Here is an 18,721-nt window from a genome sequence, read left to right as displayed (position 1 = left end):
GTCATGAGATTCATTCATATAGGTTGCTTCTTTGGCACTGTCTCTGTGGCCTAGTGACATCAGGGATGGCCATGTGACTGAGCTAGGGAAGGAGGGCAGAAGTTGCAGCGTCAGAGCCCTGTGCTGATTCCTCCCTTCCATCCTCATCTTCTGTGTTTCATGAAGATGCTATATACCACACCAACAACTCTCTTTCAACCTTGATTCAATAGCACTAGACACAGGAGCAGAAACTTGGCCTGAGATTGCAGCTCACATGAGCAAGAACTACACTTTCAAGTTGCAAGACACTGTTGTGGTTGAGTGAGAAATGACCCCGATGGGATCATGTATCTGAACACTTCTTCCCTGGTGGGTGGCACTATTTGGGGATGTTATGGAGCTACAAGGAGGTGGAGGCTTGCTGGAGGAAGCATGTCACAGTGGGCAGGCTTCCGGAGTTTATAGCCTTGTCTTACATCTGTCCTCTTCTCTGCTTCCTGTGTGGGCATGAAATGTGATCAGCCATTTCCTGACTGCAAGGCCAGCTTCACCCTCCTTTGTCATCTCTTCCCCACCATGGTGGACTGTAAGCCAGAATAAACTCCTTTAAACCTAGCTTGTCTTTTGTCAGGATAATTTTATCACAGCCACAACAAAGAAACAAAATGCAGTCACTTACATTTGGCTTGGCTTGATGCCATTGAATAATAAAATATATAGCTGATGAAACAACAATAAACATAAATTTGTATCTATGAGTGATGATTCTAATTTTTTCAAATTTTTCTCTTTTCTGTCACCATGAAGTCCTTCACTTTGCAAATTCATTTTACCTTTATGTGTGTGTGTTTATAATATATGTGCATTAGTGGGTGTTCTCATCTGTGTGGCGGTGATGAGCTCGGTATCATTTGGAATAGTTTTATTTTTAAGAGGTTTTCTTCTTACTGAGAGGACATTGTGTTTTTAGACAAGTCCTGACTGAATGGGAAATTAGGTTCATGAGTAGGTAGTTTACTCTCATTTACAGTAATAATATGTAGGTTTAGCCTGAATAAAAAACTGTGGAGATAAAGTGTTTTCAGTTGGAGGATTAACTAATCAGAATTGAGATCAGGGTTGCTACACCTAATTTAACACATGGCTTAAAGTTTAAAACGTAGCCCAGCATCTCCATATTTTTATTGTCAAGATCCCTAACCTCCAAGTAGTGAAGTTCAAAGTATCATCATGGATGGTCTCAGCCTTGCTGACTGAAAGTTTATGGCCTCATTTGATGACAGCTTAGCCTCCCAGAGATTCCAAAAAGACAAAGCTAGCAACCCTCAGAGAAGGGAGAAATTCTTAAGTTAAACTTTCACTGCTGTCCTGGGAGACTTCGGCTCCAGTTCCCGTTTATCATGGTCACATCTTTGCCTCTCACTCGTGTGATTGTCCCTCTTTTATGACTAAACATGAAAAGAATTTTGGTTTTGTGGAAGACTGTCAAGAGAAAAGGAAGGGGGTATCCAGTCTGGCACCATTCCCAGGTCTGAACTCTGTGGAGGTATCAAGAGAAGAGCTGTTATTAATTGACATTGACAGTCAAATGGAATAGGTCAGCTCCTGGCAAGCCAAGACTGTGTATGAACATCCCACAGCACTCAGGCTTCCTTCTTTTCCCTTGAAGACTTGAGCTATTTCACTCTTTCCCCGAGTTTCCTCTAGAAAAGAAACAATGTATGGCCAGGTTTCTTAATACCTTAGGAGAGTAAATCATCATGGGGCATACCAAATCATTGAAAATCAAAGATGCTGAATTCAATTTATGCACAAAGGCATTCCAATTGTTAGAATGTGGCTGGATATCTCTTTCTTGACTTCCTCCTATGTTGTCTAACTAATGGTCATCTAGCCTCTAAAACTAGATTTTAGTACTACTTGAAAACAAAATCTTTTTCTAGAAAAATTATTTTCATCACTAGAGTCTTTTCAGTTATTGTACCATCTTGTATAGGTCATTGTGATACTTTTTTTCTACCACTATTGTTCTGCCCTCATTTATTTTTGAACTTGGTGTGTATAAAGGTAGATCATGAAGTGTGAAGAGGAAAAAGGAAAGGGTAGATGTTCCTGAGAATAGTTCTTGTCATGGATGGTAGTGTCATGGATTCTGTGGTTCTGAAGACCAAGAAATGAATATGATTTATGGTGGAGATGTCTGTGTATAGACTTATCAATATAAGTTGCTATTTCCATGGTTCTATCAAGAAAAGGGGTTGATTTAGCTCTGACCTCTAGGGACTGGAGATTTAAGACTGGGCACATCTTGTCAGAGGCACAAGCAGCATTACAATTCAATGGGGAAATACACAAGCAAGAGTGAACATGCACTTATGATATTCTACTGTTCTTAAGATATTCCAGTCCTGTGAGGACCACACTGATTACTCATAGTAACTTAGTTATCTCTTAAGGTTTCTACCACTTCACAACACTGTTACACTGAGGAACAGATTTCAATGTAAGTTTGGGAGCCAATAAATCATCATAACACATTTAGGGCACAAAATCAATTAGGCTTCCTGTGATCACTGACACTTAATGATTGTGCCATCACAGGCAAATAAAATTTTCAAGACTAGTTTACTACTTTGTCAAGTGAGAATGAAACTCTCTTTGTCCAAGTGTAGCAGGGAGTGAGACAATCCATGGAATGTATCTTCAGGAGATGTAGGCATGGTCTCTCCTTTCAGAAGAGACAGCCAATGTCTTAAATCATAGCAAAGAAATCGCTTTTAAACAAACCCTGAAGGGTCAGTGGATTTGTTACCACAGACACAGAAAAAGTGCCCCAAAATCAGGTATCAGGGCTGCAGATCTCCAGGCAACAAGCATGAGAAAGCAAGCAGCTAGACACTGGACAGAAGAAGCTTGAATAAAAGGCAGAAATGAAAGATGCTATTGCAAAAAGACGTAATGGGTAGAGAGATGTGTCAGAATCACAAGCTGCTCTCCCAGAAGACCCGGATTTAATTCTCAGTACCCACATAGTGGCTCACAACTTTTGTAACTATGGTCCCCAGGGCTCTAACACCCTCGTCTGGCCTGCAAGGACACCAGGCATGAAGGTAGTACACAGACATGGGCAGGTAAAACACTCATATTTGCAAAACATTATTTTTCACTTAAAAGTCTTCAATATTGAAAAGCAGAATAACATCAGCAATTTGAAGTCTAGATTTAAAAGCTAGATTTTATTGCCAGGTTGTGAAAACTTTTGTTCTAGTTTAACTTCAGGAGTGATACCAGAGTGGTGTTTTGAGGAGCTCAATCGGATCACTCAAGCATAGGAGAGAGAGGAAGGAAGGTGGCATTAGATTCATGAAGCACTGTGATTGCTCAGGCATGAGGTACAAGAAGAATAGGCTAGAAAGAATATGGTAAAATTATGTTGACTTCTCCTCCACGCAACTCTTTTGTTAAGTTCTATTTCCAACTACATAGCACAATCATGCATTGTTTTCAAAAGTTTTATTCTATATAGACCAACAACTATGCCTGTATTAAATTTATGAACAACTACTAATCAGCCATACGGTTTAAGCAGCACTGTTGGGGAAATATGTTATCTATATAACATGATGGTTCAGCCCATTCAAACTTCCTTTTTTTTTTAACTGCTTTTGAGACAGTGTCTCCTGTAGCTCAGCTGGCCTTGAACAGATACATCTCCATGTCTCTGAGGATGACTTTGAACTTCTGATCCTCCTGCCTCTACCTCCTTGGTGCTGGGGTTATAGGTATATACCACTGGCCCTGATTTAAAGACCTAGATATCTAACTGAAGGCTTCATGCATGATTGGCAAGCATTTTGTCAAGTGAAATACATCCCCAGCCCTCCAAACCTTCATTTAAACCCTTTACAAATAGTATTTTGATTATCTGCATGCTTAATTTAACATATTGTACAGTGAACGGCTATCGAGTGAATGTCATGGAAACTGTTTATTTGAGTGCCTGTGATTGATTGCTGATTCTGACAGAAAAGGCCTTGGAGTGAAAATATATAAACTATCTCCTTCCCGTGTGACCCTGGAGAGGTCATTTCACATCTGGGTTGCAGCAGACAAGGAGATTTGAACTCTATCAAAACAAGAGAAGAGGGAGAAATTTTAAGGGGATTAACACTTCATTTTGGCTTCCCCACTGTATGTTACTGGTTGGGAAAAACAAGCCAAGATGGAGAGACAAAGCTTGTGTGCTTATCCTTCTAAATGAAGGAGAGATTAAATATTTTAGGAGGGCATGAGCTTACTTCTCAGAAATACAAAATTTGACACTCAAAGCCCAGCTTTGCCAAAACAGAATGCTTTTCAAATCGGAAGAGCTGGCCAAGCTCAATACCTCTTAGGTTTACTGTTTTCATAAATAATGCAAGTAGCAACTTCCCTTCAGTGACACCTTTCCCTTAGAATCCTTGTATGTTATCAGAAAGGCAGCTGTTCTGATTGCTAGGGAAAGGGGCTTAGTGTGAAAGCTCCGTGGACCCTTCTTGCACATATATTTTACAAATACCTTCCTAAGTTGAGCATGTGTAGGAAATGTATTCTTGTACCCTCAGAGCTGTGCTGAAAATAAGTTTGCAGTGAGCAGCAGACTTAAATGAGATGCACAGGCTTTCTAGTGATTGAAGCAGTTCTCATCAGTGGTTTTAAGGAAAGGCCACACTTAACATTCCTCCCCAGTTAGGATCTTACAGTGAAAGGAACATCTACCCGGTAAATCATGCTACCAGGGACCTGGAAGAGATTCAAAAGACCCAGGCAGCTCTTTCTGCCCACTCTCTCCACATGTCTGCAGTTCTGGAATAAGAGAAAGAGAGAGAGAGAGAGAGAGAGAGAGAGAGAGAGAGAGAGAGAGAGAGAGAGAGAGAGAAAACATGGGTAGTTTGATAGCCTATCTCATACAATACATCCTGACCACAGCCTCTCCTTCCACGCTCCTCCCAGTTTCCTCCCTTTTCCCCCAGATTCACCATACTTCCATTTCCCTTCAGAAAAGAGCAGGCCTCCCAGTGATATCACCCAAATAAAGCACAAAAAGTTTTAATAAGATTAGACACAAACCCTCACATCAAGGCTGGGTGAGGCAACCGGGAGAAGGAAAAGGGTCCCAAGAGTAGGCAAAAGAGTCTGAGACACCCCCACCTCCTGCTTTCAGGAATCCCACAAAGACTCTAAGCTACACAACCACAGCACGTATGCTGAGGACCCAGTGCAGACGCATGCAGACACTCTGACTGCCACTTCAGTCTCTGTAAGTCCTATGAGCACTGCTTGGTTGACTCTATGGGCCATGCTTTTCTAGTATCCTTGAACCCTCTGACTTCTACAGCCCTTCCTCTCCTCTTCTGTGGGGTTCCCTGAGCTCACCTAATGTTTAGGTGTGGATCTCTGCATCTTTTCCCATTGGCAACCAGAGGAAACCTCCCTAATGATTGGGCCAGTCATGTTTGATTCTATCCAAGGAATCTGAGCCATCTAAGCTTACAGTTCTGTGTGCCTATACATAAACTCTGTACACATCCTGAGTTAAGTTGTTTTAAGATAAATGTGCTCTTTGTTGAGTCTCTGTTGCTTCTACGAAGAGTTTAAAAAATATGGAATTTAGTGTATAGGCGATCAGGCCTTTCTCTTCCCCTTGGTCATAAATTTCTCATTTTGTATTTATTTTTTTAACTTATTTTCCATTGGCAATGCAGAAAGAAAAAGACAAGGAGGCCTGCTCTATCTCTGACAGTGGTGTGCTGATCTTCAGGAGAGTCCTCACATCTGGGGTTGGGAGATGACACAGTAGATAAGTGCTTGTCACACAATTGTGACTGGGGTTGAAATCCCCAGAGCCCTTGTAAAAGCTGGTCAAGTGCTGTGGCTGCCTGTAAGTCCAAGGAGAGACAGACACCTGGAGAGACCGCGGCAGGGGGCCTCTAGGTCCAGTTAGATGACAAGATGTCCTGGTTCTTTTTATTACTGTAATAAAATATCCTGGCAAAGCAATTTAGTGAGAGGCCTATTCTGGTTCACAGTTCCAGATTACAAACCATCAGAGAGGGGAAGCCACTGAAACAGAGCATGAGGGAGCTGGCTAAGTCACATCCATCATCAGGAAGGAAGAGCAAAGAATGTGTGCATGCCTGTGCCCAGCTCCCTCTCTCTTCATTCAGTCCAAAGCCTACCATCCAGGGTAGGTCTCCCTATCTACGTCCCTTAACCCAGTTAAGGTAGTCCCCCACAGACCAACATAATCTGGATTAGTCTTTCGTGACAATCCCCTCTGATGTGGTTTTAGGTTATGTCAAGTTGGCAGCAGAAGCTCACTGTCATGCTAGACTAGCCAAAATTGGCAAGCTTCAGGCTCAGTGGGGGGACTCTGTATCCAAAAATTAAATGTAGCCTGATCACAGAAGGAAGACTTCTGACCTCAACTTCAGACCTGCACTTGGACAACCACACACCTGCGTGTACACAACACATGCATGGAGACAGAGAGACACAGACAGACAGACAGACAGACAGATGAGAACTCACTCATGATGACCATCACAGAGTATGCTCCTGAAAATAGTCTCATGTTACATCTGTGCAGATGAGATGTCCTCTGTCTAGTGGGAACATGCATGCTCATACACATGTGCACATCCATGCCCACACAAGTCCTCTTCTTCTGATACATTTGTTTATCCCATGAACATGGTATGATCTCAATGATATTTTGAATCTATGAAAGGTGATCTTCCCGAAGCAGGAAGAATGACTCTGGTTACCAGAGGCTCAGGGGATGGAATGGAGACGTGCTGGTCAAAGGATAGATTAGACAGTGGTGACTATAGTTCATCATGGTGTTTTATATTCTTAAAAAATTCAGAGTGGAAATAAGTAATGGCACTACAAAAGTGGTAGCCTGTGAGGCCATGTACTGGCTAGCTCATCTTTTTATGCATGCATCCACACTTCAGAGCATCACACTGTACATGACAATTATATATCATGTAAGGGTCCAATGTTTCTTAGTTGGTCAGGGGTGAATCATTGCTGCACACCTGTAATCACGGCACTTGGGAAATTGAAGTAGAATGACCAGGAGTTTAAAAATCATCCGTAAGTATAGAAAGTGTTTGAGGCCAGCCTGGGATACATGAAATATTGTGCCAATAAACCAAAAGAAATTAACCACAATAACAATAATAATAAAATTTTAAAAAGTTAAAAACATATATCTGGGGAAGGCAAGATGTGCTTCTGATCCCAAACCTTGGGGGAGCTGAATAGGAGATTATAAGTGTGACATTACCTTGGACTACATAGAGAATTCTAGGCTTCATTTTGACCTTCAGAGTATGACCCTGTCCTTAAATGACAAAAAAAAGAGTAATTAAGAAAACAAGTATAATTGCCAATTACTTTGGGAGTATTTTAGTTGCAGTTGAAATAATAAAAAGAATAAAAACGTTGTGATCTTATATGGCATGGAATTTTCATTTCTGTATGGAGGAAGTGACTATTGTCAGTAACATTGTTGTAAATATTAGGATAAACATCAAAGTTCCATGATCCAACCAATAAATTCTGAACTAATGATAAGGAGAGATCCCCACGGTTTCCTGATGTGGGGAGGATTCCTCTTCATGCTGAAGGGAAGGACTTTAGCTTAAAGATTGTAAGCTTGAACCCGAGTGGCTTGTACATCCCCTGTTGCCCTGAAAGACCCTCTCTGATGTCAGTCCATTCTCAACACTGTTCTCTTGACACTTCTCGACATGTAGAGAGACAGGCTGGCCGTACCAACTGATTCTGCTCTTGTGCTGTTTCAGAGGCTGTGGGAGCACTGACTGGGACCTGTAAGATCCTGGGCAAAAAGCAATGGAAACTCCAAGGAAGCAGATTCCTACCCCAGATTAGGAGATCGGCACCCTAGACCAAGCACAGCGGGATAGCGTGCCCAGCTCCTGTCTTGTGGACTTTTTCTAATTAGTTGTTTTTATGTGTTGCATGAGGGTCTGAAATAAAGCTGCCTTTAGCCACCGTGCCTTCAGAAGGCTGGTTTACATTCCAGGTGTGTCAGGTAGTAGAAAACTCGGGCCTTTCATTTTTTCTTTACAATCAGTTTATATTCCTTCCGTGACATATTCATGACTTTGGCGTGTCTGTTTGTAGATGTTTTTTTCCTGCCGTGTAAGTACCTGGAAGGTTGTTATGCCCTCCGTGTTTATTTTGAAAAACTGGTTCATTAAGTCCACATCCTGTATTTTAGCAAATGGCCTTCAAGTACAAAATGAGGTGAGGCCTGTTATTTTTCAGGAGCAAGGGAAGCTGTGTGGAGGTCCACGCTTGGGCAAAGTTCCAGTCCTCACTTCTATTTCTCTATTGTTCACAAGGAAAACGTTTGTCTAAGCTCCAAAGTCACGGTCATTTGAGGCTTTATAGAAGCTCGGGTCCCCCAAATAATGAGGTTGATGAAATGTTGGCCAAGGTCACAGGAGATAAATCCCTCCTCCCATAAGAAGACACAGTTTGCTTTGTGTGTCCAGCAAGAGTGTGGACTGCTGGAGGCCTGCAGGCATCCGGGGCTGCTGAGGTAAGCACATGGCTTTGAAGTGGTCTTGTGACCCTGGCAGCATGACTGATGCTTAGCCAGAAGTGCACAACAATAATGAGGCTCAGCGAATCTCGTGTTAAAATTGAACTCCGTTGTCAGGCATTTGCTGGTCTTTTCACTTTCCTAATGTTTTTTGTTTTGGTTTGGTTTGTTTTTGGTTTTTTCCAGCTGGGATAAATGTGTCCTTCCTTATTTTCTGAATTGTAAAATGGCTAATTTGGGGACTTTGGACTGTTTTCTACTCAAGCTCCATGCCTGATAAATAGACTTCATCAATAAAATTCTCCTAACTTCTTCCAGAGTTTCATTTGTCCCTTCTGCATCTGCGTCTGCTGTAGATTCTAACCATGTTCAGGGAGAAGCTGTGTCTGTGACAACCAGGCTCAGAATTAGGAAGTCTCAGAGAATCTGTCACTTCCCACAAAGCAAGGGACACACAGGTTCCAAAAGACATATTCTTCATGATGTTTTCTTTGGTAGCTGAAATACCCCTGCGTTATAGCTACTACTTTGGAACAAGGGAAATGAGATGTTTGTGTCTATATGCACAAGTGGCATCTATTTACTCTGTGTGTGTGTGTGTGTGTGTGTGTGTGTGTGTGTGTGTTCCTTTGTTCATTCAGGGTGATTCAGTCAGATGTTCAGTAGGTTCACTGATCTAGACTGGTGTGGCCTGTATGTCATGACTGCAGAGAAGTCAGACCTCTATACCATCTGCTGATGTTTGAGTTTTGGTACCATCCTGGCTTGGGGTTGCCCTTCTGCTTAGGGCACCCAGTGATTGTAAATACTCAATAGGGGCTTACTGTGATTTTTAAATGTTTACACACCACATTCTTAGACTTTATTTCGCTTACTGTACTCGTATTCTACATAGAGAAATACCAGCACTCTTGGGTTCCCTGCAAGGCAGAATTCAAATGTCGAAGGTGGGATAGCCCTCGGGGATAGAAATGCACAAGGGGAAAGCCAGAGCAGGCAGAGGTGGAGCTGTGGACACCTACACTCTGAATCTCACACAGAAGTGCCACAGCTACAGGAGCTGAAAAAAGCTGTCTAGCAGGGTGACAGGGCCAGCCAGCCCTGTAGGTTGGTTGTCTCCAGAGAGGAATCCAGGCTCAGATAAGGAAGGCTTCTGCTCATACAAACACCCCCTCCCTCCCACAGATACACTGCCCTCCTGCACACAAACACACACGCCACATACACATAAACATACATACCACACAAACAAAAACCTCCACACACAAACACCTACACACAAACACACACACACACACACCACACACACAAATATCCCACCCTCCCACAGACACCCCTGTAAACAAACAAATATACCATACACACAAATACCCCACACACAAACACACACACCACACAGAAACACCCCCATACTCCCAAAGACTCCCCCTGCATACAAACATGCACACACCACACACACAAACACACACACACACCACATAGAAACACCCCCACCCTCCCCAAGACTCCCCCTGCATACAAACATGCACACACCACACACACACACACACACACACACACACACACACACAAATACCAACACCCATGCACACAGTGATTATTATTTTATCTCGGCAGTTCAGAAGCTCCCTGGCTTATAGTAGAATTAGCTCTTGATAAGGCAAACATGCCCCTAACCTTCCAAATGTGTTTAGCATCTGGTATAGTGCGTAGTTACTAAACAATTCTTGTGGACAGTTTCCTCTGACTTCAATCTTAAAGATGTCAGCCATTTGCCAAGTCACTCAAATCAACAATATCTACCTTTTGCTTTTTGGAGATAGAGGATTGCTATGTATTCTAGGCCTCCCAAGGACCAAGGTGTTAGACAATCTCTCTTGCTCTTTTTGATGATGTTGCTTCTGGTTTCTGTGATGCTATGTTGCTTCTGTCGTGGTCCACATTGCATCTCAGGACCACCACTCTGCTGGTGGGTTAAACAGCAATCTGTATATTGATGTCCATGTACAGTTCTATAGTGCTTTGTGAGTTTTGACAAAAATGCACTGTCATGCATCTACCATTGCAGTGTGGAGCAGATTCACTACCATCCCAACAATGTCCCCTTGTGTCCCCTGGGCAACCAGGGGTGGGCTGATTGTCCCTGTAGTTTTGCTTCTGCCAGAATTCCCTACGAACAGGAACACCCAACATGGAGCTCTTTACCCTTGGCTTCATTCACTCAGCAGAATGCATTAGTGTGCACGCATAACTTTGGTCGGCTTGATAGACTTTTTCCCTTTATCACTGAATTATTCCATGTTTATGGACAGACCAAGGTTTGTTTCTTTATCCCCCTATCCTTGAAACATCCATGTTGCTTCCAGTTTGTGCCAATTATTAAAACGACTGCTCTAAACGTTGTCATGGGTTCAGTATCTAGGAACATCAATGCAGAGGTGTACTTAAAACTCTTCTTAAAACTGCTTGCTTTGAGTCTCCACATCTTTAAATGACATTCCATTCTTCATTCCCACTGGTATTTACCGATATTTCTGTTGCTCTGCATCTTTCCCTAACTCACATCTACTGTCGTCGAGGGTAGTTGTATGCCAAATTATTCTAATTTCATGGGTAATTGATGTTAAAGTCTTTCCTTATGCTTACATACAAGCCATGGATCACTTCTGGTGAGACAGTACCCATGAGATTGGACTGTTTTTTCTTGTTGCGTTCTCATCATTTTGCAGTTCCTTATGATGAGGTGGGAAACACAATGAACATTACTACAAGATGCTGTGGGTAAGGACTGATTGAGCTGTGGGAAGGACTGTCTTTCCCAACTACACACTCATCTTTCCTGGGGCAGGCAGACAGATTTCCACAGCCAGTGGCCATTTTCTCACTGAATGAGAAGAAGTCATCATTTCAAGAAATGAGCTGACTTTTTGTTGCTAATGGTAACATTTGAACTCACAAGTTAAAAAAATCAAAATTTATTTTGTGGTACTGGGGATCAAACTTGGGGTCTTGTGTATGTGGCATTCTATCACTGACCTATATTCCTAAGTCATGACAATTGAAACTTCAGAAAATGAGAATCTAGGAAGTCTGTCATTGATAATTTAAATTTTTCTCTCCTCTGTGAGTTTTCTGATGGCACCCATCATAGATGTGATCACAATGCGGATCAATATTGCAAATCATAGATAGATTTAACGAACCTCAAATTTCCAAATGACTGCTTCATCCTCCAGTATTATCTGTGAGTAAATGGGCCATGCGAAGCAGATAGTGGCAGGATGGATTAATACAACATTAGTGTGAGAGGTTTATTGATTGATATGGCTATTGAAATCGTGTTGAAAAAAATAGACACAGTGTCAAGACTACTTGCAATGGAATTTCACTTGTATTTTAATAAATAAAACTTGCCTGAGGATCAGAAAAGTAAAACAGCCACACTGACCAGCCTTATAGACCAGGGAGTAATAACACATACCTTTAATCCCAGTAGACACACTAGTTGCCATAGAAACTGGGCGGTACATGCCTCTAATCCCAGTGAGGCATGCCTTTAATCCCAGTCCTAGAGAGTATTATAAAATGGGAGGAGACAGCTCTCGGTCACATTTTTAGCATCCATGGAAAGATGGAAAATGCACACAGAGAATCTGAATACTGCATGTTATTGTGTTGTCTTTGAATTGTTAGACTGCTTAAGAAGGAGCAAAAGCTGCTAAAAGACATTTGATTATAAATGCTGCTGGATTAATCAAACCTAAATATTTTGAAATATTTATGTTATGTCTTAATTAATTAATAAAATGTCTTAACTTCAAAATTTAAGCCAAAAGATATGTTATTGTGGAGAAGAAGTTTTGCTTTTGTTTCTACACAAAATTAGAGTCTGTGGATTCACTCTTGATCAAGAAAAATAAGATTTGATCTACTGGGGATTTATTCTTGGTTAAGGAAAATAAGGTTTTATCAAGGAAGAGCCCCTGAAAAGTCTCTGATAAAAACAAACAGCCCAGATGATCCAACATTTTAGAGCAGCTCTGTTGCAGTTTCCTCTGAGTTCTACATCCAGATTAGTTTCACTACTGCTGACTGAGGTGATCCAGCCTCACATGATACTCCAATAAGAACTTGATCATAATCCAAATTTTTTGTGGGTCCCCATAAGATTATCAGCATTTACAATCAGCAGGAAGTAGCCTAGAAAACTACGACCCCTTCCCAAATATTTGATTATAGATGTTTGTCTTTGTTTATTGTGTTGGTTACAAGTTGTTATGGATAAAAGTCAGAAAAAAAGTTAAACAAAGGAAATTAGATTTAAGGTTCTTGCTTTGAAAAGAATAAAAGGGGATATAGATATGCTAGGATAAAAGAGTAGATTATTGAATTTACTCTAAAAAGAAAAAAAAGGAGGACATGGATATGATAGATAAAAAGGTAGATTATTGAATCTGCTTTTAGAAAGAAACTGCTAGTTTTAAATGTTTTACATTGGATTGGACTTTTGTATACCGCATACAAATTTTGTATATTGAGATTAATTTTATTTGAACATACTGTATGTACATTTCTACTCTTGTTCAAGGTATTGTACCTATTTTAACAATGTAATGCCAATTTCTAGTCTTTGAAAGTTATTACCAACTTTCTAGGATGATAAGGAAATGCAGGTTAGTAATTAGTCACCTATTACAGTCGAACTTGTAGTCACATTAGGTATGCTTTCAAGGTCAAACAAAGATATATTTTAGATAGACAGGTCATCTGCAAACACGGCAGAGGATGTTTTAATAACCCAGGTTGCTGTTGTTGTTGCTGCTACTGCTCTTCTTCTTCTTCTTCTTCTTCTTCTTCTTCTTCTTCTTCTTCTTCTTCTTCTTCTTCTTCTTCTTCTTCTTCTTCTCTTCCTCCTCCTCCTCCTCCTCCTCCTCCTCCTCCTCCTCCTCCTCCTCCTTCTCCTCCTCCTTCTTCTTCTATGACAATAAGACATGCCAGCTCCTGAGAGCATCAATCTACTTCAGAGAAGATAATGGGCATCAAAGAAACTCCACAAGGATTCTACTTTGTGGTAAAAATAAGTCACTGGGCAAGAAATGGGCCTTGCCTTGACTGCTATCAGTATGCTGCCCTAAGTAGACAAGCAGGACAGCTGGGAAAGGAAAGTTCTGTCTTCGTTTACAACTACTATCTACAGCTACCCTAGGAACTGTCAGGACACACCAAACCTTTATTGCAAGAAGTCTGCAGAAGGCTGTGTTTTCTTCACACATTTCAACCCAAATAATACATGACAATAGGTTGGAGGCAACACAGATGTGAAAGTGGAATGCGTTTTAAACGACAAGACTAAAGAATATAGAAAAAGTGAAACAGTATCCTCATTATTTCATAGGAAGATATATTTATAAAAATTTAAGATGTACTAATCAACAGTGGCCTTGTTGTTTTAATCTCTAAATTTATTAAATATATTTTTAAGCTCTCAATTTTAATTCTTTTCAGAGTGAAAAATGACATAAGCTCATTAGGGTTGTCAATAATTTTTAAGACTGAAAAGGGGAGTTATAGAAAGTAGAAAGTTTGAGTTCAAATATTCTAAGCATTTTGCTTGTATCATCTAATGAATTCTGACATATTTTCATTTTCATCAATTCAAAATATTTTTAGATTTTCCTCCTGTTTTCTCCCTTGTCGTGTGGTTATTTTAGAGCACTCAACTTAGCTCCCAAGTATCTAAGGAGTTGGCAGATAGCTTTCTGGTTTTGATTTCCAATTTAATACCATTGTGGTCAGAAAACATACTCTGGTTTCAATCCTTTTAAATTTATAGAGACATATTTTATTGTGCGCCAGATGGTCCACCTTGGTGAGTTTTCCATGTGGTCTTGTAAGAAGGTAATATTTCCATTTGTAGCTTAGCCAAAGTCTCTTGAGTGATTCCTTTGCTATTATTTAACATTCTTCTTTTTGATTTTAATTTTTTAGTTTTCATTATTTATGTGTGTGTGTGTGTGTGTGTGTGTGTGTGTGTGTGTGAGCACACGTATGTGAATATACATGTGAGCCAGTGAGTGCAGTGCCTGCAGAGGCCAGAGTGGGCGTCAGCTCCCCCGAAGTTGGAATTGCCGGTGATTATGAGCTGTGTATGCCAGCTCTAGCCCTTTCATACTGATTTTGATTTTGTTTATGTGTGTGTGTTATATGTGTATGGTGTAAGCACTCATGTGTGTGCAGGTGCACATGCCTGTGAACGCCAGTGTCATGCCTCAGGCATCGTCCACCTTGTTACTTTGAGACCAGGTTTTTCCCTGGGAACTGAAGTTTTTGTATTAGGTCAGGCTGTCTGAGCAGAAAGCTCCGAGAAGTCACACACTTCCAGCCTGCCCCCATCTCTCTGTCTCCCATCCCAAGGATCACAGGTGTGTTCCACCATGTCCAACTTTTTTATGTTGTTCTGGGCATTGAAGAGGAGTGCTCACGCATGTATCACAGAACTTTATCACTAAGCTATCTCTATGTCCCAACACCCTGCTTTATCACTGGTAATATTTGTTTTTCTCATGTCTACTTCTATAGCTGGTTCAATCAGATCTTGATGTTTGTTGTACTCTAACAAATCTGCCTTATAACAGAACACTCAATTAACTTATATTTAAGTAATCATAGACACAATTTGATTAGCCTGCTACCCTTCTGTTCATCATTTCCTGTTCTTTTTCCTCTTTCTTGGGATTATTTTAGTATTCCCTTTTATGCCCTTTATTGTGTTATTAGCAAAAGCATCTTTGTATGTTTTTTACTTAATGTTGTTTTGTTTTCAGTAGTTATTATAGGCTACCTTGCCTAGGGCACTTGCCACTACCCGTTTTTCTTTAGCTCAGTCCTGAGCTCACACCACCCACAGGACTGGACCTCATTAAGAGTCACGTGGTTAAGGGCTTCCACAGTCCATAGTACAAATGTACTTCTAACATTGGAGAAAAGGTATTGAGACGTGCCTACACTGGAGTTCACAATACGCCTCTGTTGCTTATGATGATCTACATGTCCCCAACACTCTATAATGCCATCTTTAATGTGAGAATTAAAACAGCATTCATCTAGTTTCATGCATATTCCCTTGTTCTCTGTCTACAGATTTCACTTGGGCTTACGTGTTGATCTGTTCAGTGCTTTATTATTGTGTTGTCTTTAAAGAGTCGAGGATATTCCTTAAAAATGATAAATGAAAGAGCCCTTTATACTCTTATCTGGTCCTTTCTTTGGGTAAACTTGTCCTCCACCTAGAACTGGTTTCCGCTTCCTTTAATACTGCCTGTTGTACTTAGCAGTGACTGACATTATGAATAGGTGTGGTTAAATCATGTATGGACATTCTTCCTTTTGTTATCCTGCTTGGTTTAATATTTTTCAGTTACTTTATTTGTTTTATTTTAAGTGAGCATACAAACTAATGAGCTTCATTATGACATTTTATGGTACTTTGTTGTTGGTCTTCCTCCCCAGCTCTCCTTCTTATCTTGTTTGGCCTTTTGCTGCCTCTCATCCTCTTCCAAGTAACCCCATTTTTCTTTCATAGCACATGTATCCCATTAACCTCCTTTCTCCCTCCCACTCTTTAAGACCTCTTTGCTTAACCTTTCTTGTAATCCTATAGTTTGATGTTCATATTAACAACACACACACACACACACACACACACACAGCAAAATCTAGGCATTTGTTTTTCTGAGCCTGGGTTAATTCAGTTAATCTAATTTCCATCCATTTTTCTACAAATATCACAACTTCATTATTTTTATGACTGAATAGAACTCTGTTCTGTATATGGACCACATTTTCTTTATTTATTCATTTGCTGATGGACAGCAAGGCTAATTCTTTCCCCAACTCTTGTGACTAGTGTAGCAATAAACATGGATGCCAGTATGTGACACGCTATTTCTTATATTTCTAGCTCCTCTTTTATTCTTTTCTGTGTCATTTGTTGCCTTCTTTTGATTGTGAGGTACATTGGTATCTGTTGTTCTGGTCAAATGGGTTTTTTATGCTCACCCAATATTCTGGTATTAGTGATTTACTGCTTTAGTCTAATTTGAGTTCTTTGGTTTTTATTTTTTTGTAGCACAAATTCTAGTTGGTCTTAATAATAAAAACCAAGAGTCAGATATAGGGGTTAGTGCTGAAAAATCAGAGAAACAGATAGGTCAGCCACTAGAGAGTTCTTACCTCTACCCATTCTCAGACCAAAGGGGTGATCCTGCTTCCAGACCACATGCTCAGACTGCATCCTCAGACTGACTCTTCAGACTGCATCCACAGATTGCATCCTCACACTGCATGCTCAGTCTGTCTCCCCAGACTACATCCTCAGACTGCACTGCTTCTCAGAGTGCATTGAGCTCCTGTCTCCTCCTGCATTATAGTCCTCTCTCCCCCCAGCTATATCACTCCTGTCTCCACATCCAGAGTGCTGGGATTACAGGCATTTGTGTGAGCTCTGTTTCTCTTTTAGACTGGATCAGTTTCATGGAGTTCAGGGTGCCCTTGAACTAACAGAGATCCATCTATCCCTCGAGTCCCGGGATAAAGGTGTGTGCCACCACTACCTGATTTATAGTGACTGATCCCTGCACTCTGATCTTCAGGCAAGCTTTATTTGTTAAAACACAAACAAAATATCACTACATTTTCCTCTGGAGACCTATCTATTGCCTTCTAGCTCCGCGCATCTCTATTTCAGTTTGCGTCCTTTGCTGTCTTTTTGACAAGTTTGATGGCCTTTCCCTCTGAAGTATCAAGTCTGCTCCTGTATACACACAGTGATTTTAAAGTTTCATATGCGGATTATTTCAGTTTCATGGTTTTCTGACACTTTTCATTTCCTTCCATGTTATTGTGTTATGTTCCTGTTTTCTTTACACTCTTGAACCTATTCACAGTCCCTTTAAAGACTTTGTTAAGAACCATTTTCCCTCTTTTGTCTTGGCTGGCTTCTTCTGAGCACTGTCTCTTGCTTGTGAGTACTAGTTTCTTGTTTCTTCGCATGTCCTGAGCATTTGATTAGATTCTAGACCTGGTAACTTCTGTGTTAACTGTCTAGATTCTGATTTCTTCTTTTCCAGCGTAGACTATGTGTGTGTGTGTGTGTGTGTGTGTGTGTGTGTGTGTGTGTGTGTGAAGTACTGACATCACTGGGGTGTTAGCATTTCCTCTTTGCATTTACCCCAAAGCCATTTTGGTTGTGTCTTCTGTGGCTTTTCAGTGTAGTTTTTTTTTTTAACGTAAATTAACCCATTTATTTAGTTGGCTGTGCATTATTGAGTAAACTTGGGTCTCAAATGGTAGCACTTCTGCTGGTCTTTCAGTTCCTTCAGTCTTCTGATGGCAGACTTCACTGCGATGGCAGAAGTGGTGTTGTTGTAGGACCAGACCCTGCCAGCCACTGTTTTCATGCAGGAACCACAGTGCCAGATGCCGGCGGCTCATCTCTTCATCTTAGTCTTGCCACAGAAGGAGCACGTGTACTTGATGTGCTGGCTGATTTCAATTTTCTTCACCATTTTCCAGAGGGAGGCACCATAATGGGTCCCATATTTCCCAACAATAACTACCTTCTTGGTGTATTTATCCATGTCGCCGGAACCTAAGGTCAAGTGCGGAGAGTAGTTTTTTTGGTTTTTCAAGACAGGGTTTCTCTGTGGCTTTGGAGCCTGTCCTGAACTAGCTCTTGTAGACCACTGGTCTCAAACTCACAGAGATCTGCCTCTGCCTCTGCCTCCCGAGTGCTGGGATTAAAAGTGTGCACCACTGAAGTGCATCTTCCCAGGCTCCTTCCTAATGCTTATGTTCAACACTGAGTTTCTCTGCCCTGTTGGTCTGAACACAAAGGCTTCCCAAAGCGGTGTCAAGAGTTAGAAGTCCCTGGGCTCCCAAGAGTTTCCTGTTTTCCAATGTCTGTCCTTCCCAGCCCTTCAGAGTCTCATTCTCTTTGCTTTTATTCATCAGACAAGCACGGCAGGAGCCTGTGTGCAGCTCCCTGGACTGTGGTCTGTTTCTTCACAGTGACTGTCTCCATCACACTCTGCTCTCTGAATAACAACTCTGTCTCTGATG

General features: G+C 41.1%; 1 pseudogene; it reads right to left on the bottom strand.

Annotated features, from left to right (window-relative positions):
- Positions 1 to 17,922: 17,922 nt before the first annotated feature.
- On the bottom strand, positions 17,923 to 18,249 carry LOC125403741 (large ribosomal subunit protein eL43 pseudogene; annotated as a pseudogene).
- Positions 18,250 to 18,721: the final 472 nt, after the last annotated feature.

The sequence above is a fragment of the Myodes glareolus genome, chromosome 5 (genome assembly GCF_982192425.1).
Source record: "Myodes glareolus chromosome 5, mMyoGla1.1, whole genome shotgun sequence".
Classification (NCBI taxonomy): Eukaryota; Metazoa; Chordata; class Mammalia; order Rodentia; family Cricetidae; genus Myodes; species Myodes glareolus.
This window is presented reverse-complemented; position numbering and strand designations above follow the sequence as displayed.